The 25,837-nt window shown below is 40.6% G+C and overlaps 2 long non-coding RNA genes across 1 annotated transcript in view; one reads left to right on the top strand and one right to left on the bottom strand.

Moving 5' to 3' along the window:
- The window catches only part of LOC148149741 (uncharacterized), a 461,686-nt gene that overhangs the window by 94,080 nt on the left and 341,769 nt on the right, over positions 1–25,837 (bottom strand).
- Positions 1–25,837, top strand: part of LOC148149742 (uncharacterized) — a 79,481-nt gene that overhangs the window by 1,288 nt on the left and 52,356 nt on the right. The window contains exon 3 of the long non-coding RNA XR_015757411.1: positions 23,211–23,302. This is a non-coding gene — a long non-coding RNA (uncharacterized LOC148149742). The remainder of the gene's footprint in view (positions 1–23,210; positions 23,303–25,837) is intronic.

Genomic DNA, 25,837 nt, shown 5'->3' with positions numbered 1-25,837 from the left:
TGGAGATCAGAGCTGAAAATGTGTTGCTGGAAAAGCACAGCAGGTCAGGCAGCATCGAAGGAGCTGGAGAATCGACGTTTCGGGCATAAGCCCTTCCTGAAGAAGGGCTTATGCCCAAAACGTCGATTCTTCTGTTCCTTGATTGGTTTGTCAACCCCATTTTCCTGCTTTCTCCCGTTACCTTTAATCTCCTTGGCAATCAAGAGCTTATCTATCTCTGTTTCAAATATACTCATTCACCTGGCCTCCACAGCCTTCTGTGGTAATGAATTCCACAGATTCACCACTCTCTGGCTAAAGAAGTTTCTCCTTATCTCCATTCTAAAGGTTCTTCCCTTTACTCTAAGGCTGTGCCCTTAGGTCCCCATCTCTCCTGCCAATGGAAACATCTTCCCAACGTCCACTCTTCCAGGCCGTTAACCGTTCTGAAAGTTTCAAACAGATCCTCACTGACCCTTCAAAATTCCATCGAGCTTAATCCCAGAGTCCCTCATATGTTAAGCGTTTCATTCCTGAATCATCCTCATGAGCCATGCTCCAGGGTCAATACATCCTTCTTGAGGTATGGGGCCCAAAATTGCTCACAATATTCCAAATGTGGTCTCACCAGAGCCATATAAAGCCTCAGAATTACATCTCTGCTTTTATATTCTAGTCCTCTTGAGATAAATGACAATATTGTATTTGCTTTCCTAACTATAAACTTAACCTGCAAGTTTACCTTAAGAGAAACCTTGACTAGGACTCCCAAGTTCCTTCAGATTTATGAATTTTCTCCCCTTTTAGAAAATACTCCATGCCTCTATTTTTTCTACCAAAGTGTATGACATCATACTTTCCCACATTGTACTCCACCTGCTACTTCTATGCACACTCTCCTAACCTGTCTAAATCTTTCTGCAGGAGAAAGTGAGGACTGCAGATGCTGGAGATCAGAGCTGAAAAATGTGCTGCTGGAAAAGCGCAGCAGGTCAGGCAGCATCCAAGGAGCAGGAGAATCGACGTTTCGGGCATAAGCCCTTCTTCAGGAATCCTGAATTGATTCCTGAAGAAGGGCTTATGCCCGAAACGTCGATTCTCCTGCTCCTTGGATGCTGCCTGACCTGCTGCGCTTTTAAATCTTTCTGCAGCCTCCCTGCCTCCTCCATACTATCTACCCCTTCATTATCTGCAAACTTAGCCAGAATACCCTCAGATCTTTCATCCAGATCATTAATGTATAAAGTGAAAAGTTGTGGTCCTAACACTAACTCTTGTGGAACGCCACTCGGCACCGGCTTCCATGCTGAGAAGGACCCTTTTATTCCTACTTTCTGTTTTCTGTCAGACAGCCAGGCCTCTATGCATGCTCGTACCTGGCCCCTAACACCAAGGGCCCTTATCTTACTCAGTAGCCTCCTGTGCAGCATCTGTCAAAGACCTTCTTGGAAATCAGATGGATAATATCCATTGTGTCTCCTTGATCTAACCTGCTCTTTACCTTCTCAAAGAATGTCCACTTTTGCCTCTCTTTTGCCTTAAATATCATAAGAAACTCTTGCAATCTTTCCTAATATTACCAACTAGCTCACCCTCATATTTAATCAGACTTCTCCCTCCTTATTTCTTTCTTCGTTGTCCTCTGTTGGTCTTTGTAGTTTTCTCAATCCTCAGGCTTCCCACTGCTCTTTGCCACATTGTATGCTTTCTCTTTTGTTTTTATGCTGTCCCTGGCTTCCCTGGTCAGCCATGGTTGCCTCATCCTCCATTTAATTTGCCTTTTTTTCCTCAGGATGAATTTATGTTGAGTCTCTCGAATTACTTCCAGAAACTTCTGCCGTTGCTGTTTCACTGTCTTCCTTCAAGGCTCCTCTCCCAGTCAACTCTGGTCAGCTTCTCTCTCATGCCTCTGTAGTTGCCTTTATTCAACCGTAATACCGTTACATCTGATTCCACCTTCTCCCTCTCAAATCACAGAGTAAATTCTATCATAGTATGCTCACTGCCTCCTAAGGGTTCCTTCACCTTAAGCTCCCATATCAAGACTGCCTCATTGCACAACACTCAATCCAGGATTGTCCAATGGACATTACCACAAGCTGCTCCAAAAAGCGATCTTGTAAACATTCCACTGCTGACCAGGTTTCCTAACCTGAATTTGTCACCTTTTCCTGCACTTGGCCCATATCTTTTTAAATCTTTCCTATCTATGTACCTGTCCAAATGTCTTTTAAATGTTGTAATTGTATTTGCCTCAACCACTTCCTCTGGCAGTTCATTCCACATATGCACCACACGCCATGTGAAAAATCTGCCTCTCAAGTCCCTTTTAAATATTTACCCTCCTGCCTTAAACCTATGCCCTCCAGTTTTGGACAGCCCTACTCTGGGGAAAAGACCCTGAACACACTTCTGGCTTCATAACACTAACTAGAAAATAAGCCGTCAGCAGATTGCTGAGAAAAAAAGTACATAAAATAAAAATTCTTGCCTGGAATTCCAAATGATTTCTGCTTTCATTGAATTATAGAATCATTACAACACAGAAGGAGGCCATCTGGCCTATCATTTCAGTACAGGAATACCAAAGCATTCTATGGACCTTGGTCACTCCCTGACTGTGTCAATTGTGTTAATCAATATTAACAAATCACAATCTATACATTATTCATTCTTTACCACTCAATCATTGTATATATTCAAGATTTTGATTGCCTCGTGATTACTTCATAGCTGTTTGTGGGAGTTGGATTGCATAAATTGCTTGTCGTTTTTTCACATTATGACAGTGATTGCACATCAAAAATATGCAATTGATTGTAAAGAACTTTGTAATATCTGGAGGTCAAGAAAGATTCTGTATAATGCAAGTAGTTACTTCCTTTACTGAAATGGTAGTTATTTACTATGTAACCATGTGAAACATGCTAACATCATGAGTACAAGTGACAGAAATTCCCAGATTTATAATTTTAAAGGGAAGTAAATGGGAACCTCAGAAAGGACACAAGTTGCAGATTGTGCATTTTATGGCATTTTTATGAATTATTGTGTCGTGCAGAAAAGATTTACCAAGGTTTTCTACCTTTTTAACATTGCTTAGAGCTAATGTGTAAGGCTGCAACAAAAAAGTTCTTTGCAATCGTGTTTATGTTTATTTTATGTGCCCCATTATGTTTCATAACTAGCCACTGAGACAAAAAAATGTCAATCTAACATTTTCAATTTTAAAAGCATTAAGTGAGGTAGAAAGCCATTATAATTCTTTTATTTGTTTTTCTTTTACTAAACACTGTGTCTGCTCGGTCTGAAAGAGGCTCCCATCTCTCTGAACTCCCACAGCCCCATGAAATAAAAGCGGGTTGTGCTTCAGTGCTTTTCTGTGAGCCCTCAGACCATATCAAACACCCGGTTAAGTGCGCTTCATTCAGCAAAGGGGAAATATTACTTTGCAGCCTGGTGCCAGGAAGGGAGGGCAGTTTTAAAAGGAGAATAAAGACAGCCGGAGACTCAGACAGTAAATGCACATTCCAGAGAGAGGTTAATGGACAGGAAAAGCAAGCATTCATTCAGTAAGACAGAGAGGAATTTGAAAGTTGTACTTTTTTGATTTATAGGTGCAGAGGAATCAGGGATCAGGCGAGGGAGTGAGCTTAAAGACATTCCATGAGGGAAATAAAGTATTAAAGCTGGATGTGGAGCTTAGTAATGGTGAAAATTTATAATGTGTCTTCAGTACAATAGAACGAATAAGATTAAGCAACAAGCTGTGTTTGGAGACTGACCCATTCATAGCATCACAGCTTTAAAAGACTAGTGGTGTATTTTCTGCGTAATCTCAAATCAGATTATGTTACTCCATTCACCACATTCTCAGACAGATATTAAATAATTCAGCTGACATTCTAAGGAATATAGTGTGACCACAATGAATGTTATCTTGTGCATGAAAACACAAGCCAGTAGAGCATTTCCAATATGTAAAAAAATTATGTCAGATTATTTCTAAACTCAGAAAATGGAGGATTGAGTTGAAATTAATATTAGCAGAATTATTGAAACGTACCTATATACAAGGGATGGTAAGATAGTGCTTATTCTGGAAGCCTACAGACTCAAGCTCGAGGTTCGATTGATCTGATGTCACTATTGCTCCTTGTACACTTGCTCAGTAACTATTCCCAGAGTAAAGGTTTAGTTCAGACTTTGCTCGACATCTCCCAGCAAGCCCTTTTATTGTATCCATTTTATTGGCATTTAAACCTGAGCATTTTACGGTTTATTCCACCTCTCCACGTCTACTCCCAATAGGTCTTCTTCTTTTGAATCATTAATCTCCAATTTCATTTTCAGCTTTCTTGGAAGACCTTCCAGAGGTATAATTATCTCGGGTAGTGTGTACTCAAAAAGAGTAGTTGGCAGCTTATTGGCAGACATGAATATTTCTTGAATTCCATCAAAAAGTTGAATAGTACCATCATTACTGAGAAAATAGACTTCATGCACAGGATCTATAAGATGTTCTTGGAAGAATCTGTAGATTCCAGGCTGGATGCTAAATTGATTTACATCACCATGTATTTCTAATTTCTACTTTCATTTTGCAGGTGATCTCTATCAGTCAGGGTTTGCTTCTCCATGTTAATCTTCTGTAAAGTCAAGTGAAGACTTTTGTTGTCTTTCTCAAGCACTTATTTTTGCAAGAGAAGATCACCATTTCAAATGAACAAAACATTTTCAGTCCTCAGTCTTCACTGTAATCTTAGAGTATTCAATATTTCTGTGTAAAAAGAGACTTTGTCTCCATCAATGTAGCTCTTTGTTCCATCTGTGTCAACATTGACTGCCTCTTTTCTAAGCTTTCCCTTTTCAGAGTCAAAGGCTAGACTGTGTTGGATAAGTGTTAATAGATTGGTTTCTAAATCAGCAATCTCAGATGCTCAAATTTAGACTTCTCCAATTTTGCACCTCTAGAAGGTTGTTTGTTTGTTCCAATAATGATTAATTGAAAGATCTTGCAAGGGTTTGTGTAGTTTGCTGATAAGGCTCCATTGCAATGTCCAGCTGATGGTTATACAATGAAACAATTTTGGAATGTTGAATACTAGCATGATCCAATTGGAACTTAATCATCCTTTCCTTTCTGGATAATGTTTTACTCCTGCTTGTAAATGCTGAGCTACCTCTTGATGGGCTGTTTTGGAAGTTTAAAAATTTTCTTTAAATGTGTCAAACTCATGTTATGTTTTTGTGCATCATTTAAAGATGTGTTGCATACAATTGGTTTCCGTTGATGCAGAAGGCCCATTATCAATGACTCTGTACTGGATATGTGAGATCGATTGCTTGCATGATTGAAGATGCCTTTTGCACTTCATATTTTGAGACAATTCTGATATGAAAGTGATTTTATGAATTGTCAAACTTTTTGAAGATTCACATGTGTGCATATTAATTGAACTGATATAAGATCCTCTTCCTACTTCCCTGCGGTGGTCCAGTCTTGTTGAAGGAGGAAGTCCTTCACTCAATTGTGGTTGCAGTTGTTATTTCTGCGAGTCCTTCACGTGTTTTATGAAAGAAGACAAATTTATCGTTTAATTGCTAGGGATGTCCAAGGTCTCCAACAAAAGAATAATTTCAGTGATTGATTCTACTTCTGTCTTTGTGTCCAGGAAAAACAAAGCAATTAAAGTCTAGAATACCCTCTATAGTTGGCACCTTTACTGGGGAAGACCATTTTTCCTGACATTTGCAGCCTGAGGGAAATGAAAGATCTGTATGTTCATCCAATGGTCCTAAGGGTGGATGTATACAACTTCAGGACTCAGTGATTCAACCACATGAGTCTTTGGCATCTGAATGTTTAAAGTTATTTCACCATTCCTGTTAAAAATGCATATTGATCTGGACAAACCTTCAGTGATTTCTATTTTGATTTCGGTGTAGTCTGCATTTTCCCTCTCAGTCTGATTTTATTACTTCAGTATATAAAGTTGAATGGATGGTGGTCTGAAAATTCCTGGCTTTAACAATGGTGCAGGATCCAAAAGAATATAAACATTGTCCCTTGCAACCGATTTAATATTAGCTTCCAGGCTATTAACCTAAATATCTGCACACCACGGTCTGCATAATCAGGGGAACTGAAAGTTTTCAGTGGCCTGCCACATCCTCCAAGAATAATTTGGCCTCCTGGCTTTCCATGTCCTTACTGTTGGGACACCTGCAGACTGTTGTGATCTGTGTTCAATTGTGTGTGCTGCTGCTGAAGCTCTGAAAACATGATCTCTTTCTTGATGCTCATGACCAAAAGATCATTGAACTAACTGGGAGGAGCTCCTGCCAGTGAGGCCCTTTATGGTAACCACCAATCAGGTTTCTTCATAGTTTTGCCACTGGCAAATTTTCTGAGTGAGAATTTCTTGTCCGTCCCCGTAAGTTCTCTATTCTAATGTACAATGTACATACCGTGGCTGAACAAACTCTCCTTGTTGCTTTCTGCGTTCTCTGTCATAGGCTTTCTGTCAAGCTTTGTCAGTTTATCTCTGGCCTTCCCTTTCCATGGTTTAACGGGTCTTGAAGTCCATTGTCCAATGCTTCCCGTCACTGCTAAGCTTCTCTACTGGTACTTTCACTGGTGTTCTGTTCAAAAAGCTATTTTGTCCTCATGTTTCACCCATAGCCCATATGCTTCAGGCTTACTTCAAGCAATTCTTGCCTCTTGCCTCTGGTTCAATGGTTCTGGTCAATGCTGCTTCCATGAAGCAAAGTAAGGCGTGATATCTTAAATGTCCCTCCTTTGACTGGGCTGCATGCAATATAGACAGATACCCAGACCACCACCTAACCCTTACTTGACCCCCATAATATAATGGTTGGGCAGATGCCAAAATTGCCTGTCTATCCACTATATGTAAAAACAATTAAGAATCAATTGAGCGTATCAGAAGCTCAATAGTTTCTTCTAAAAGGCTGCCCGTTCCAAAATATGGCTGTCATGGCCAAGCAGGTAGGAGATGGCTGCTGCTTTATCTCCAAGAATATTGTAGCAATGAAAGGAGACACAAGTGGGGTGCTCTTGATCCACTTGCAGGGACCTACTGGACATGCCAGCCAATCAGAGCGGCCAGCAGCATCCAAGAGCAGGGATCCATTGTCACTGAGGGAGAGAGTCCCACTCTGTCATGGTCAACGCCTTCCGCTCAGGTTCAGGTTACTGCTCAGGTTCAGCCTTTTTTTAATCACTGGGTTTCCAATCAACAGTTTAGAATCATAGAATATACTCAAAAGGACCTTTGCCCCATTGTGTCTGTACCATCAAAAATACACTAAATCCACATTAGTTCCACTTTTCAGCACCATGCGCATTGCCTTGCATATTATGACAATGAAAGCGTTCATCTGAGTATTTTTTAAAGGTTGTGAGGTTGCCCTCCTCAACTACCATCCCATTGAGTGTCTCCCAAATTCCTACTGCTCTCTGAGTAAAAGGACCTTTCCTCAAGTTCACTCGAAACCTCCTCTTTTCACCTTAAGAATGTATCCCCTCTATATTGAAATTTCAAGAGCTTGCATGGTGGGATTTGAACCCTGTTGCTAGAGCATTAGGCTGGTCCTCAAGATTATAGGTCCAATGATATTACCACTACACCACTGGACTTGCATTTTAGTCATGGAAGTCAGCTCAGGTACCTGGTGATTCCAGCTCACTTCTTGTTCCAAAGGACATCCATGCTAGTCACAGGGCATCAATAGCACAGTACTGAAAAGCTACAGCAATAACATAGTGTGCTCAGAGACACAAGCCTAGCTCATGGACTGGACCAGACTGCATCTTCAGGCTCTTCACTCAATTTTCTATTGTCTACCATGTCCAGGCAAATATCAGGATCCATACAGGACAGCTCAAGACTGACAGTGCTTGTCTGGGTGCACAATGGCTTTTGAAAGTAGTGTAAGTGCAAGGAACCCTGGCCTTTCAGAAGATATCTACTTCATGGCAAGTTTCCCCTTGTGTGCCATGTCTGAGCAAATATCTTCATTCATGCAGGGCAACTCCTAGACTGCCAACATGTGACTATTTACAGATAGCCTTTAAAAAGATAGTGCTGGTGCCAGAGATCCAGGGTATATCCTGGCAGTGGTGTGAGAGATGAAGGATTAGGCTAGCACTGGATGAGAGGGGTGCCATGGTGGTCTAATTAATGAGGCAAGTTTGAGATAGTCATGTGAGAAGTCTCACAGGAGAGAAACCTTCCATAAAACTTGATGAACATGACACTTAGTCAATTTCTGGTAAGGTTCAACCCAATGTCTTTCATATCAGTCTAACTTGTACCTGATTGCTATCTTGCAAAAAGTTATATTTTATGACAAGTGCCTCCTCATTTTAGACTAAATTGTGACTTTCTTCCAGCACCAGACCAGTTGGGGCCTATAGATTTCTATCCTTAAAGAGAATGGGAGAGGAAACACATAGTGAGCAATAGTGTAAAAAGCCTCCAAGGTAATTAGTAGTAAAGATTATGCCTACAATGGAAGACTGTCTGCTTACATTGGTAATTTAAATTCTGTCTCCTTTTTTAAAATAAATCAGGATTGACAATTAACGTCAAGCAGTGTTTCCTTATGAATTTGTACCAAAAAAAGTAATTTTAGGATTGTCTTGTTCTTCCATGGGGAGTCTCACATCATGTGATGGGGAAAAGGAAAATTAAAGTGCCTGTTTTTTGTCATCCACAGTATAGAGGTACGACTGACAGCTGATGACTGTAACAGCAGCAGCAGCAGCAACAGCAGCAGGAGCAGGAGCAATGTCAGTGAAAACATTTAAAAGAGGAAGGGAGAAAAAAAAATGTTGTGGGAGGATTTAGTGTCAGTTGTGGGTCTACTTTTAACAACACAGAACATTCCTGTTTGTTCAGGTGGTGGACTTCAGTGCTAAATGACTTCAGTTCAGCAAATGGGCTCTGTCAATAGTACTTTAATTAACTGCACCAGTTCAGTGTTACGCATGAGGATCAATGCACATGACACTTCCCACAAGCCAGCAGCACTGCTGGCAGCTCTGATATGAAACAGGTTACTGCTCACCTCCTTCTGCTGAAAGCAAGAAGGAAGGATTACTAAGATCGTCTAAGAGTCAGTTTAATCACTGTGCTTTGGTTCAGCCACCCTCCCTGTGTGATCTTCCGCCCCTCTTTCCACCCCCCTCCAAATTACTTTAGTTCTTCTAATGTAAGCCTCCTCTAACTACATATCCCCTGCCCATCCGAGCATTAGTTTCAGTTTTTTTGTCTATCTTGAGCACTATTGTCTGAGTTCACTCCCTAAATTCCTGTCATAGAGTCATAGAGATGTACAGCATGGAAACAGACCCCTCGGTTCAACCCGTCCATGCCGACCAGATATCCCAACCCAATCTAGTCCCACGTGACAGCACCCGGCCAATATCCCTCTAAACCTTTCCTATTCATATACCCATCCAAATGCCTCTTAAATGTTGCAATTGTACCAGCCTCCACCACATCCTCTGGCAGCTCATTCCATACACGTACCACCCTCTGCGTGAAAAAGTTGTCGCTTAAGTCTCTTTTATATCTTTCCCCTCTCACCCTAAACCTGTGCCCCCTAGTTCTGGACTCCCCGACCCCAGGGAAAAGACTTTGTCTATTTATCCTATCCATGTCCCTCATAATTTTGTAAACCTCTATAAGGTCACCCCTCAGCCTCTGACACTCCAGGGAAAACAGCCCCAGCCTGTACAGCCTCTCCGTCTTGCTCAAATGCTCCAACCCTGGCAACATCCTTGTAAATCTTTTCTGAACCTTTTCAAGTTTCACAACATCTTTCTGATAGGAAGGAGACCAGAATTGCACTCAATATTCCAACAGTGGCCTAACCAATGTCCTGTACAGCCGCAACATGACCTCCAAACTCCTGTACTCAATACTCTGACCAATAAAGGAAAGCATACCAAACACCTTCTTCACTATCCTATCTACCTGCGACTCTACTTTCAAGGAGCTATGAACCTGCACTCCAAGGTCGCTTTGTTCAACAACACTCCCTCGGACCTTACCATTAAGTGTATAAGTTCTGCTAAGATTTGCTTTCCCAAACTGCAGCACTTCGCATTTATTTGAATTAAACTCCATCTGCCACTTCTCAGCCCATTGGCCCATCTTCTCAACCTCTCCTTCCACTTGAGATGTGGTGACACTCTGTTTAAACTCACCACCAGTCCTCTCTCTCTCTCTAATGAAAGAACAGCCCTATATTCATGTGGGACTATGGCAACTTTAGCAGAACAAAGCTCTTTTAATGTAGAAGCATAGTACTGCAGATGCTAGAATCTGTACTGAAAATAACAAACAGTGGAGATCACAGCGGGTCAGACAGCATCCATAGGGAGAGGGCAAGCTAACGTTTCAAATGCAGATGAGTCTGATGAAGAGTCATCTAGACTCAAAACATTAGCTTGCCCTCTCCCTATGGATGCTGTCTGACTTACTGTGATCTCCACCATTTGTTGTTTTCAGTAAAGCTCTCCTAATGCCCTGCTGATCAGAAGAAATGATGAGAGGATGTTGAAATTGTTCCAATTTTGCAGTAAGTTCTCACAATACCTTTAAATTGTGTCAGTAAACCGTACCTACATTATTACATTCCTCCAGGTTCATCAGATGATTCTTATAAGGGAATAAAATTTCTCCTATCATCACACCCATCTATGTGTCACTCAGGTCTAAACAATGCTCTGGGGCTACCAAGAATATCAGTAAGTTCACTAAAAGACTGGTTAAGGCAAAGTTTCAGCTGCTTTGATTGTCCTTACGTTACCTTTCCTGCATTAAAGATGGTGAAAACAATTCAACCAACATTTTTGGATGAACAGTTTGACAATGCAAAGTCAGGAACTCCCAAGTAATGAGACACTACGAATCACAGTGCCAAAAGTCATAATAGTGAATAGTACTGAAGGTAATATCTGCCTTGAAATATTTTAAATATCAACCCAGAGTACCTTCTTAAAAGAAGGTTTAATAAATTAGACTATTTCCATAAGGTACTTCCTTGTTGCCATCGATGAAGCTGACAGAAGGGTCCTTGATGCTTATGTTGGAAGTATTCCTTGTCCAGCAAATTCCCAGTATTTTGCATTATGGTGGTCCTACTGCAGACTGCTCTCCATCAGCTGCTGCCAGAGCAGTCTGGCCAAGTTTTCTACAAACATTCAATGAGCAGATGGTGAAAGAATAGATATTGGGAGAGCTGGGACCAAAAGCATGTCTTGTTTCTTCTATTAAACCTCTGCCACTCCAGTGGGGCAGTACCAATCTGTGGTAAAGCAAACAGTAGGTGGATGCCTTAAAAGCAGCTCTTTCAATTTATCAAGGCCAGTCCCTCCATGGCAGAGTATGTATATCTGGAAGGTTGGAGTTTCAAAATTGGGGTTGGTAAAACAGTTCCTTATTCTTGTTATGAGAAGCTCTGGACTTGGACCCATATGCCCCAAAGCAGATTGTAAAATGTGTATACTGTGTAACCAGATGTTACATAAGCTGGAAGCTGGTTGCTCCATATTCTCAGAAATGGCAGTCGTTCCTTTAAAATTTCTTGTATGTGTCTTGTAGTTGTTCAACATAAAATAAGCTTCAGAACTAAACCCATTGTATTCACATTGGGTGGATTAGAGTAAAATTGAGGCTAATGTCTTTAGGCTGTGAGTTTGGAAGGAGTGGGCGCCTTTACAACATGGGAAAATGAGAGTTTGAATAAGGCAGATAATTACAGAGGTAACTTTTCAGTCAGTGATAGACTGGTTGATCTATTAAAAATTTAAATGTCACCTTAATTCAGTTCAGACATATAAATTGCTTAAAATTACACAGCTTTGCGCTTTCAAGGGAACTTGTCACCATTAGCATGGATTACAATCAACTGAATGGAACTGAAGGCATCAGCAGAAAAGTAGTATGTGATAAAGAGTAAATAATAATTCAAGCTGCCTCCAGTAATCCAAACTGTGCCCCAGGTACTACAGGAATTTGCAATACTATGATCTTAAGGCCAGTTTTGTGAGTTTTCACTGCTAGCTGGGAAACCTGCTCATACATCAGAAAATATCGAATGTTGCTTACAATATTCCAGCAAGCAAGTGGCAGAGTTTTGTTCTTCTAGGGCAACGGTTTCAGGTAAGCATGAGGAAGGAGTACAGGTACTTGTGTAAACATTCACAGTCTGAACTTAGTGGCTGTGTCACACTGATGAAATGAATAGTTTACAGGCGCTATGAAAATGTTGCAAAATCTAGAGTACCAGAGCTTACTAAAACATATGTGTAGATGTATGTATGTCTTAGCATGTTAGTCTGTGTTATCCACAATTCAGATTAGTTGTTATGAACTGTTTCCTAAATCAGACTTGGTATCAGCAGCAAACGCAAAGATAAATTGGCAGAATGGTTGTCAACTTTACCATTGCTGTTCTTTTTGCCTGCCTCATTTAAGCTATTTGCTGTAGGGTGTTATGTAACTGCTATCTAAAACACTGTATCTCCCATTACCCAGAATCTAATTCAACAGGCATTACTCGGGTGCACTGACCCATGAACTATGGCCTGATAGTGCACCTCTGGGTGAGGTAATCTGATGGCACTATTAATGCTGGAAAGTGATGTGAGCAGCACCAAACCACAGCTGGGAATCTTTTTTTCTCGCTTCCCATGTCTACCCCCACCCCTCATGCCCCACCCCCACCTCGTCTTTTTTCTCTCTCCTTTATTTCTTTCAACAGGAAGTTGGAAATCTCATGCTGTTCCTGACCTTGCAGTATGCGAGTGATGGCGACACTTTCTGACAGGTCCCTTTGCAAACATTCATGAAAGAACACAAAAGGTCGTGGCCCACAATTACAGGGGTCAGCTCTAGGTCAGAAGGTTCACAAGAAAGCCAGCTAGTTTGCCTAGCAAATAAAAAAAGTGTAAATGACGAGCTATTGTTTGTGCTACTGCCCTAGATAGCATCACTGGCAGGCTAAAGTAAATATGTCAGTCACAGTGGATGCTTTACTGCACTGACCAGGTGGTACCCATGATGCTTTGCTTCATTAACTGGATGTGGTGAGATTGAAGCAAACCATGCAGATGTAATTGGGTTATAAAGTTACAGATCCTTTCTAAATTGATCATTCTTCCTTCCTTTCTGGAGTCAGCTCCTATATGCTGTGTTGAACATTACTGTACATCCTCCTGTGTCCCCACGAAAATAGGTACTTCAATCTTGTTGATGTTATAAGCTTCTCCCACACCAAACATAATAGGACATGTACCACATTAAAAACCTGATAAGCTGACCCAGGAACTGAGACAGTTAAGCACTGCTCCCATTACAATGACCTTAGATTAACTGTCATCCTTGTTCTTTAATCTCAGGGGTGGCCATTTCACAAGAACCAGGAAAAGAAGCTGTGCTTGTGATTAAAAGCCATCGACTCCTTGGCGGCCCACTTATTCATGTTCACATGTGGCATCATAAGCATTCCACATTTGCAGTTCACGGGCATTCCATCAAAGTATACATGTTTTAAATGTTTTTGCTTTGAATGCAGACCCCAGTGCCAGAGGGATCCAGGCAAGTTTAATACTGGGTTGCCTTTGTTCAGAATAGAGGCATTGCTTGATGCTCCCCTTAAGTAAGTTAATGAAAGAAGGATCACCAGCCATAGGGATTTAAATGCAAAAAGAAAATTGGAAATTTTAAAATCTTTGTTTTCCTTTAAAAGGTTTTTAACCACCAATCTGGTTGCAGGCATTAAATGCAAACTCTGCAAATTACCTTAACTGTTCGCACACTGTCTTTTCTACCAACACATAGGATCAGCTCTGTATTTGAACTATTATTCAAATTCTAATTAATGAAGATTTATTTTCACTATGAATTTTCATCAAGGAGTTAAGTCGTATTCTCTATTAGTTTAATTGTCCAGCATTGGACCATTTTCCCCCAACAATCCTTGCCCTAACCTAGTGAAAAGGTCTCACTCAATCCTCTTATTCTCTACTATTCCTCACTCTGGTGCTTCCTTCTGCTCTTTGCTCCATACTGATGCCTTTCCAAACAATGTGGCTACCCAAACTATAATACTTAACCATAAACCATACTGATTAAGATGATCATATTACACCTTAATGGCAGCTCGAGGACAGAATCAGATGAAAAAGCTTGGTCAATAGACTAGTAATCTAGATTAATCCTCTGGCGGACAAAGATTCAAAACCCACACAGCTGCTAGTGGAACTTACAGTCAGTTAATAAATCAGCAATTTAAAACTGGTCTCAGTAATGGTAACCATGACAATTATCATTATATGTAAGACAAGCCCATCTGGTTCACTAATGAAGGGTACAAGATATTTAGGAATGACAGCAAATGAGGCAAATGTGGTATAGTGGCTCTGTTATCTAATAATGGTATCAGCACAATAACGAGGGATGATCTAAGTTCAAGAATCAAAGATGTAGAAGTATAAATAAGAAATAATAAAGGTACAAAGTCACTGTGAGTGGTGTTCAGGCTCACTTCGTGTAACCATATGGTACGAAGATGCAAGAGTTTTGAGAGTTTTTCCAGAAATATGGAATCAGGGAGAATATAAGTACACAAGTTTTTCCATGGAATATGCAAGAGTAATGAGAGTTTTTCCAAAAAAACATGGTGATAGTCATGGGAGATCGTAACCTAGATATGGACTGGAAAGGTCTTTTAGGCAAAGGTAGCCTAGTTGAAGAATTCATAGAAATGTTTGGGGTAGTTACTGAGGACTGTATGTTCTGAAGCTGACCAGAAATCAGGCTTTACTAGACCAGGTCTTGTGTGATGAGATGAAACTAATAAGTGATCTCAGAGTGAAGGCAACCTGAGGTAACAATGATTATAATATGATTGAATTTTCCATTCAGTTTGATGGAGAGAGGAGTGGGACTATAACTATTCTTTAAAATTTAAGTAAGGGGAATTAGGTAGACATGAAAGCAGAGCTGGCTAAAGTGAATTGGTAAATTAGAATGAAGGGTAGGTCAACAGAGATACAGTAGCAGACATTTAAGGGGATATTTCAGAATATACAGAATAGATACATTCCAACAAGTAAGAAAAAATACTGAGAAACAAACACTCCATCCATGATTAACTGAAAATATGAAAGATAGCATCAAACTTAAAGAAAAAGCATATGGTTGTGCAAAGACAGGTGACAGGTCAGAAGATTGGACAGAATATTTAAAAAAGGAAAAATTAGTGGGTGAGAAAAAGCTAGTTAGAAATAGAGTAACAGATAGTAGGAATTTCTATAAATATGTGAAGAGGAAAAGGGGAACGTGTGTGCTGGACCCATAGAAAGTCAAACTGAAGAATTAATAATGAAAAATAAGAAAGTGATAGATGGATTGAACCAGATATTTTGCATCAGTTTTTACTAAAGAGGATAAAAGTAAATTCCCGCTGAAAATGTGTTGCTGGAAAAGCGCAGCAGGTCAGGCAGCATCCAGGGAACAGGAGAATCGACGTTTCGGGCATAAGCCCTTCTTCAGGCTTATGCCAGAAACGTCGATTCTCCTGTTCCCCGGATGCTGCCTGACCTGCTGCGCTTTTCCCGCAACACATTTTCAGCTCTGATCTCCAGCATCTGCAGACCTCACTTTCTCCTCAAAAGTAAATTCCCAAAAGCTGTGCAAATCAGGAAATGGGAGTGAAGGAGAAAGAAGCTCAGGAAAATCACAATCACCAGAGAAGTGGTACTAAGTAAATTGTTGAATCCATAAGCTGTCCAGTGCTCAGATACTGATGGACTTCATCCTAAGTTTTTAAAAAAGTGGCTAGTGAGATAATTAATGCATTAGTTTTAATATTCCAAAACTCCCTTGATTAGAGGATAATCCCATCGGGGTGGGACCATTCCCCACAGCAGATTCGCCGCCGACGATTAGCCACTGTCCTTTGACCACCACGGGCACTTAGATACCGGCCACTGAAGACGATTCGCTACCGCAAATAGAAGTATATACAATATTGGATGAACTCCATCAAGTCTTTTTGCTAAAATACAATATACCTGAGAGAATAAAATAGGGGCAATTTTTAATCGTACCATCCACAAACCACATCGATTCTGCTAAATGATGTATCCAAGATTCCCTACCAAATATGATTATACGATTACTTCCTTGACCATCCAATAGCGTATATACTTCTACCAAATAAGCAATGTTCAGTGTATGTATGCATGTTTGAAATGGTGAAGTCTTTGGTACCTAATCTCAGACCACAGTAAATCCATTGTGACTTTGAGCAGGCAGCTATCAGTGCTATGAGAGAATGTTTTCCTGAAGTTAGAATTAGGGGCTGTTTCTTTCATTTGGCACAAAGTATGCACAGACATATTGCTGCAGTTGGAGCAACTCGTCAATACCACACCGATCCTGATTATGCTTTAAAAGCAAACATGATAATTGCTTTGGCTTTTATCTTTATAAATAAATAGCGTATAACTATCAAATGAACTAAAATTTCATTGTTTAATATTAATGTGAGATTTTAATGCCATTATAAGGATTTTTAAAATATATTTCCTTTTTCTGGTTAAAGTTTATAACTCATTTTTATATATAACCCAATAAAATGATATTTATTTTACCTCTTTTTTTATAAATATGTAGTATGTAGTTGTATAAATAAAGGGGACTGAGAAGTATGAAAGAACAGGCGTGAGGGAAAACAATCAGTACATATATATATTTCCGGTAGCGAATAGTTTCCAGATAGTTTCAAATGACCCCAGTGGAGAAACGCTGGTGGAGAACTGGCAGTGGCTAATCATCAGCGGCGAATCTGCCGTGGCGAATTGTCACCAACCCAGTCCCATACATTGGAAGATAGTGAATATAACATTTTTATTCAAAAGGGAAAGAGTTTGATAGCAGGAAACTATAAAATAGAGAAATATTTGTTGAACAAAGCAGATTTTCATTATATTTTGGAAAATTGGCTTTATATTACATTTATACATATGCAATTAGGAGGAAACAGAGGTGAGCGTGTACCATCAGATCTTAATGTTGTAGCATCGGTGTCAGGAGACATTTTAATTTAGAAAGCTATAAGACAATCAGAGAGTGTCAACATGGTTTCATGAAAAAGAAGATCATATTTGTCAAATATATTAGAGTTCTTGGAGGATGCAACAGGGAGTGTAGGTAAATGGGAATGAGTTGATGTATTACATTTGATTTCCAAAAGACATTTGATAAAGTGCCAAATTAAAAGGTTCCTGCACAAGCTAAAATTTCACAGTTTTGGGGATGATGTATTCGAACAATTACAAGATTGGTTAACAAACAGCTAACACCAGATGGTTTACATGCATCATTTTAAGCCTGGCAAATTCTAATGGAGTGCTGCAGGGATCAGTGACATGGCTGCAATCTCCCTTATGCCTTGGATAAAGGGACAGATTGCATTATAACCAAATTTGCTGGTGATGCAAAGATAGGTAGGAAAGCAAATTGTGACGAGGATACAAAAAGTTGCAAGGGAGGGATCCTTCTTAAATTAATCTTGCTGCAGTCAATCCGAGGGACTGGTTGAATAAAGAAGGGAAGTTGGTTCATTCCTTCTCACTAAGGACCTTGACTATTTGCTGTGCACTATCTGAAACTGTAACTAACTGTAGACCCCCACACAGGGGCTGGTATAACTATACATGTTAGCATTTAAAAGAATAAGAGCTAATCTTTTCAGTGAATGTCATAAGCTGTAATGTTGGAAGCATTGTATTCCCGATGAGAAAATAAGCCAAGGCTGCATCAATCCATCAGGTGGATATGAAGGTCCAATGATAGTTTTTCAACATCCAATATCATTCAACAGATTATCTGATTATTATCACTTTGCTGATTTTGGATGTTTGCTGTGCACAAATTGAACTCAGCATTTCCAACTCAACAGTGACCATGCTAAATTAGTATTTAGAGTCATAGAGTATACAACATGGAAACAGACCCTTCGGTCCAACGCATCCATGCCAACCTGATATCCCAACCCAATCTAGTCCCACTTTCCAGCTCTCGGGCCGTGCCCCTCTAAACTCTTCCAATTCATATACCCATCCAGATGTCTATTAAGTGTTGTGATTGTAGCAGCCTCCACCACTTCCTCTGGCAGCTCATTCTAGACACGTACCACCATCTGCGTGTAGAAGTTGCCGCTTAGGTCTCTTTTATGTCATTCCTCTCTCACCCTAAACCTATGTCTTCTAGTTCTGGACTCCCCCATCCCAGGGAAAAGACCATGTCTACTTATCCTATCCATGCTCCTCATGATTTTATAAACCTCTATGAAGTCACGCCTCAGCCTTCGATGCTCCAGGGAAAACAGCCCCAGCCTATTCAACCTTCCTCTATAGCTCAAATCTTCCAACCCTGGCAACATCCTTGTTAACCTTTACTGAACCCTTTCAAGTTTCACAACAACTTTCCAATAGGAAGGAGATTAGAATTGCACGCAATATTCCAAAAGTGGCCTAACCAACGTCCTGTACAGCAACATGACCTCCCAACTCTTATACCCAATGCTCTGACCAATAAAGGAAAGCATAACAAACGCCTTTTTCGCTATTCAATCTACCTGCAATTCTACTTTCAAGGAGTTATGAACCTGCACTCCAAGGTCTCTTTGTTCAGCCACACTCCCTAGAACCTTACCATTAAGTGTATAAGTCCTGCTAAGATTTGCTTTACCAAAATGCAGCACCTCACATTTATCTAAATTAAACTCCATCTGCCACTCCTCAGCCCATTGGCCTATCTGATCAAGATCCCATTGTAATCTGAGGTAACCTTCTTCACTATCCACTACACTTCCAATTTTGGTGTCATCTGCAAACTTATTAACTATACCTCCAATGATTTGGAGATACCCGGTGTTGGACTGGGGTGTACAAAGTTACAAATCACACAACACCAGGTTACAGTCCAACAGCTTTAATTGGAAGCACTAGCTTTCGGAGCACTGCTCCTTCACAACCACCTGATGAAGGAACAGTGTTCTGAAAGCTAGTGCTTCCAATTAAACCTGTTGGACTACAATCTGGTGTAGTGTGATTTGTAACTTTATACCTCCTATGTTCACATCCAAATCATTTATATAAATGATGAAAAGTAGTGGACCCAGCACCGATCCTTGTGGCACTCCATTGGTCACAGGCCTCCTGTCTGAAAAACAACCCTCCACCACCACCCTCTGTCTTCTACCTTTGAGCCAGTTCTGTATCCAAATGGCTAGTTCTCCCCGTATTCCATGAGATCTAACCTTGCTAATCAGTCTTCCATGGGGATCCTTGTCGAATACCTGACCGATGCCCATATAGATCACGTCCACCTACTCTGCCCTCATCAATCCTCTTTGTTACTTTTTCAAAAAACTCAAATCAATTTCATGAAATATGATTTCCCACGCACAAAGCCATGTTGACTATCCCTAATCAGTCCTTGCCTTTCCAAATGTGTGTAAATCCTGTCCCTCAGGATTCCCTCCAACAATTTGCCCACCACTGATATCAGGCTCACCAGTCAATAGTTCCCTGGCTTGTCCTTGCCACCTTTCCCATTGGCTTTAAAGTGCTGCTTGATGCCTTGTGACTACAAAAGGTGCTTTAGAAAATGCAGGTCATTCTTATATCTCAAATAGGTTATTTGTATTTATTTCAATAACAATAACAAGTGACCTTCCGATCTGAGCAGCTTAGCACTTTGTGCTGCATTCAGTCATGAATGTGGGTATGTGAAAAGTCTCTATGATTTTGAGCCATGAAAATCAGGAATGATGTAGCTTTGATCCCTAGTTTGTGTTGCCTTAGCTGATCATGGCTTGGACAATGGCAGGCCCACTACATAGTTCAGCTCCCCTGGGTCAGGCAAGAATGTCACACATGGTTCTTCCTCTTGATTGCTATCCCTTGACCCGTGCTGGGAAAATGATTGGCTGTGACCCATCCCTGCAGCTTGCTGAAACTCATGCCTCAGCCTGCACAAAGGCTGGTCACTTTGAGAAGGGATTGGAGTGCTGCCAGCACAATGCAACAGTGTGCCTTCATAAGGAGAGAAGGGAAAGAAAATAAAACTGTCAGCTCCCAGTTATATAACGCTCGGTGACTGCCAACCCCTTTGTACAGAAGCTCAGTTCTCACAGCAAATGAGGTATTCCCTCAATATTCAAGGACCTGAGCCCATTCAGGGAATACTGCCCCTTTAAGCTACAGCTCATAAAAAAGCCATATACAAAGTTTGTCCTTTTATATAAACAATTAAGACTATTAAAATAATGAATTTTGCTGCATACTCCAATTGACTGACATTAGTGCCTTCTAAAACACACAGCGCTGCCGGATTTGGAGGATTTCAGGGTCCACTTTGAGAATTGTCTTCATGTTGTGCCAAAATGGACTCAGTGTGTTAAAATCAGCTATAGCAGCACAACCTTTTGTTCATTCATGATGACGCAATCTCTTCAGGCATGCTGGGAGGTGGGGGGGGGGAGGTTAGTGGGCTGGGGGGTAGTTCAGCGCAGAAAGGACGTGATTCAGAGGTTTGGAGGAGGCTGTCGTGTGACGCATGATGTAATTCAGCAGGCATTTTGTTTGAGAGTTTCTCACAATCAATCAAGTCCAGATTAAATCTTGACAGGCACCAATAAAAGAGAAAAAAAGAACTGAAAAGCTTAAACTCTTATTATGAAGTTTGTGGGGAATGAGGGACGGAGAGGGGGTTGCTGCTAGTGCGTTACTGTGAACATTTCAACAGCAACAGCAAAGAAGGCCTTCCTTTATTTTGTTTGGTGTAAGCTTTATTTTTCCGTTCTAATCAAACACCTGTGCAGCCTGAGATTTGGGTTCCTCCCAATTACATGCTGACAATCTGAACATGCTGTAATCCTTGCTCCCCACCTCTTGAAACCTCATCAGCCAGTCAATCGGCTGTAATTGTAAGTTGTGGGCTTTGGACAAGTGGCAGGTGGCGACAATAAGTCTGATGCGGATAAAGCTGTTGACGAAACAGAGCCCACTGTCCAGGTACCCAGGTGGTCTCTGAATGCCTGCTGGGTCTTTTTTCCAACCAACAACTGTTTGAGAAGGGAAGGTTGTCTCTTTGTTTTAAAAAAGTACACAGAATGAAAAAATTGGTAAATCTCTTTTAATACCAGACTTGTTGGGCTATGAGTACCTTGCAACAGAAAAGCCTAATTTCTTGCTCCAAAATCGTTTTGTCGAAGATGATTCTCATAGTTACTTCACGTTATAAACCTGGACATGTACAGTAGCCAGTTTGTAATTATTACATAGCAATAAACAGTGTAATTCCATTCTAATTTGCAATGGCAATTAAAAATAATTGTCAAAGACAAAGCAGAAGACAATGTTTAAAAGGAAACCATTGAATTCCCTTCTATTCTCTTGCATCTTACAGAAATATTAATGATAGATTTCAATTCAACCATACTTCGCTATTAGGATCAGAAAATAGATAGACAGCTAAATAATATGGCAAGTCACATCTTTGTGACAATGTCTCGTGGTGCCATGTTAGAACCAGAGACCCCATCTTTGTCCTATAAAGCCAGTGGTATTGGGAGTGGTGGACGAGGATCAGTAAGCGCTTGGGAGAGGCTGGGGCTAGGTGTGGTACGTCAGTGGTAGCAACAAATAGCATATTGTGATTGGCATAGCTTTCTGCTACCAAGCCTCCCTTTTGTACTCTGTATAATGGCCTGTTCATTTTATAGTTGTAGAGGACGACCACCAGTGAGTCTTAGCAAAAAGAGGCATTTGTCTTAATTCCAAGATGTAGCTTATTGCATGATAGCAATAAACAAGTTACATTGACTAGATGAGCATAATTACGAATAGGAGCCAGAGATGTCACACTTGGCCCCATGGGCGTCTTGAACCAGACTTCATGGTTTCCACCCAGGACTGTTTTGCATCTTCACATTAGGGCAGCCTAATCCATTCTCTGACATTAACCCTTATAGAACCATTTCCTCGTAGAACTGTACGAGCTTCCCATACCCAAGAATTACTACTATCCTAACTTTCCATTATAGAGGATCATGGGATTGTCCCTCAAAGTTCCAAGGCGTGGAATTATTCAATTTGTAAAGTTGAAGCACCTACTAAAACACTTCATTGGAGGTGCAGGGTTAGGAGTGAAACTTGGCTGGACCAGCAATGAAAATCCCATTTTGACATTTAATTTGCATGGCACCTTGGTCTTCCAGATTTTCATCCCCAAATGATACAAAATAAAACCCTCAGAATATGTTCTAAAGATCTAAACATTTATGAACCTTTGAATTATAATCAAGATTTTTGAGGGATAAATGTGTAGCTTATAGGGCTGGCCAGTAGTCTTAAGCTTAATTCAAATTGTCTAAATTGTTAAACTTTAAAAACTTTATTTTGAGGTTGTGCGTGAATGACATAGCAACCAATATAATAAAGGTTGCAACTAATTATGCAATGTCTGGGGAGTAGGCAGTTAAAGATAATTTAAACTAAACATTACTTTTTCCAGACACAGGAAACAAGCAGGTATCAGGATTACTGAGCAGGAATAAAATGCTGTTTATGTTACCTGTAGAGCATAGTTCTCTGTTGCTCTCCAAAGTGATGTGGTATACTATGAACTTGCATTAAAATATCTTTACATTCAGTGCTCACTGGTACGCCAAATTGACTCCATTAATTGGCAATGGACAGGTCTTAGTTTCAAGTTACCACAAATCCTGTCTCTGCTTCTGACAAGCAGACAGCAGCGTGATGCACATTAACTTCTTTACTGTTGATAAAACCTGACAAAACCACAGAGAATGTAAAAACCTATTGAGCTCCATCCAGAGATTTAGTGATAGTTGTGTCTCTTCCTTTGAACAAAGAAAAATAATTCACCTTCTTCCTATTAGGGGTACTAAAAAAGGCAGTAATATGAAAATGCCTTGCTTGCCCTTTGCTAATTAATATGACTCTCCAAAGAATACTTTGCAGAAATATTACTGGTCTTTAAAAATGGTGAGCATGCTGCAGTTATAATGCAATTTGATTAATGAGCACATATAATCATGCACTTTTATTTGTTAAATAACAGAGAGGTTTTGTTTCCACTGATATTTTTCAGGAGTACATAATGAATCTGGTTTCAAGTAGGAAACAAGTAAGAAGTGAAAAATGAGATTCAGAGGTACATAAAGACTCTTGTCTCTGTTTAAGGTATGTTAGCTATCTGGGTACAAATTTGACATTATGCGAGGGTATCTCCTGTCCTGTCTTCTCTTCTTAGACAATAAATGCATGATGTAAACATTATGTTACTGCTTTTGTAATATATTTCATAACAATGTGATCAAGACCATTGTGTTTTTCCAACTCTGAATGTATTTGCTGTGAGGGAACATTGGAAGAATGATGTACACCTTACAGATACTACAGTTATCTTGCTCATATGGAGCCAATAAAATAGGCAGCATCTTTTCAATAAGTTAGTGTGCTTCCAATTAAACCTGTTGGACTATAACCTGGTGTTGTATGATTTTTAATAAGTTAACCTCAAGCCAATGCAGTTCAGCAGTCTTCCATTTAGACAATGCAACAACATGCTGATCTGCTCCACTAATGCTGAATAAAGAATCCCCACAAAAATAGCTCTGCAGCACAGTATTGAAATTTGTAAATGTAACATGTCTGCCAATGCACGTTTGATGATGAAGTATATTAGATAGGAAAGAGGCTGCATGGGGTACTTTGACATCAGTAAGGGTTGCAATCATAGGACCAAGATTAAAATCCTGAAACTCCCAAATGACAATGAAACGAGACAGATTCTTTAACTGTGTTTTTACTTCAATTCTACCATATGGAGGTACAGAATTCCAATTTTATACCAGTATTGTGGAAGAAAGTTAATGAGTATGACTGCAATTGGCTATGAATGCTGCAGACTCAATTTACCTCCTATTTTGTGTGCATCCCTTATGGCCAATCACACCTGTACCTTCAGCTGCCTAGGCCTTAAGCTCTCAATATTTTCTAATCAGAGACATTATTACACAGCTCTGGGCAGGTGGCACTTGAAACCTAGGCCTCTGCCCTCAGAGGTAGAGACGCTACCAGTGCACCACAAGAACCCTAGACCTTAAGCTTTCAATGTCTTTTCTATCTGTTGTGCCCTTTTGAAGCCGTTCCTTGATTAAAAAGGGAAAAAATGAAAAAGGATGAATTTGCATTAATGAAACAAGAAATTTAACCTTTCATGTTCCACTGTGGTAAGTGCCACTACAATCTCTCTCCTACCTCACAGTCTAACATTGCTACCATACGCACTTCCCACCAAAGCTCATGGTCAGTCATTCTCACTGTTAAATGCACAGCTTCCTTCAATATCTCTTATCCACCCATTCATTCCAACCGCCCCAAACTACTTTCCTTCCTTGCCCTCTGCTCTTCCCATTCACTGACTTGGGACAAACTGAGGACAAACCAACACCCTAATCGATTTAGATTAGATTCCCTACAGCGTGGAAACAGATCCTTCAGCCCAACCAGTCCACACCGACCCTCCGAAGAGTAACCCACCCAAACCCATTTCCCTCTGACTAATGCACCTCACACAATGGGCAATTTAGCCTGGCCAATTCACTTGACCTGCACCTCTTTGGACTATGGAAGGAAACTGGAGCACCCGGAGGACACCCACGCAGACACAGGGAGAATGTACAAACTCCACACAGACAGTGTCCCAAGGCTGGAATCAAACCTGGGACCCTGGAGCTGTGAGGCAGCAGTGCTAACCACTGAGCCACCGTGCCGGCTCTCCAATTGCTTAACAATATTCCCTGCATTGGTTGCACTCAACCTGCAGAACGGACTGTGGCAAAGCCTTTGAACTGAGATTAAACAAAGCCTTTGACTAACAGTGGCAGTACTCCCTGATTGTCCATGGTTCCCCTGGACAAGACTAAGGATTACTCCACCTAGACACTCAGACATGTATGTTTGGTTGGAAAATAAATGGAATTTGTTTGCCATGTACATTGCTGACACATGCTGTAGCTGTGACATTGTCAATAAAGTCTGGAGCTGGAAAAAGCACAATGTGTCAATTAACATCAGAGGAGCAGGGGAGCCGATGTTTCAGGTCTGAAGCTTTCAACATTCCTGATGAAATGGCACAGTGCTGTCACCAACTTGTCTTCTCCCTTGACATTCAGACTTGGCAAGAAACTGGCTTTTCATTTGAACAAGGCACAGATGCTGTGAGGATCCAAGTGAGCTCAAAGTGAGTCATGTCAAATTAAGGACCCTGAGATGTACCCTGTTCTGATGCATGAAGAGGGTGTGTGATCATGTGCATAAAGCAACTGGGGACCAACATTACAACTTAAGGCTTGGTGATCTCAAAAGTGCAGTGTTGAAGCTCTGAATTTTATTATCAGTGGAAACAACAAATGCTGGAGATCACAGTGGGTTGGATGACATCTATGGAGGCAGAGCGAGCTAACGTTCTGAGTCTAGATGACTCTTCATTCGAGCTGAAGTGAAGTGTGAAGGGGGCAGTATTTATGCTATGGTTGGGAGGAGGATGTGGGGTGTAGAGTTATAAGTGAATCTAAGATGTGCTATGATGAAGTGAGGATGACACTTTGCTAATTTTGTGGATAGAATGTGCAGGTGGTTGCATACAAGTGAAGCATGGTTTGCTAATAATGAGATGCCAATAATGATATCTACAAACAATATTCTCAAGTA

This window comes from Chiloscyllium plagiosum, unplaced genomic scaffold (genome assembly GCF_037043375.1).
Source record: "Chiloscyllium plagiosum isolate Xiang-an unplaced genomic scaffold, Cpla_swu_hap1 HiC_scaffold_6, whole genome shotgun sequence".
In the NCBI taxonomy this organism is placed as follows: domain Eukaryota; kingdom Metazoa; phylum Chordata; class Chondrichthyes; order Orectolobiformes; family Hemiscylliidae; genus Chiloscyllium; species Chiloscyllium plagiosum.
Note: the sequence above shows the minus strand (reverse complement) of the source record. Positions and strands in the feature narration are given on the sequence as shown.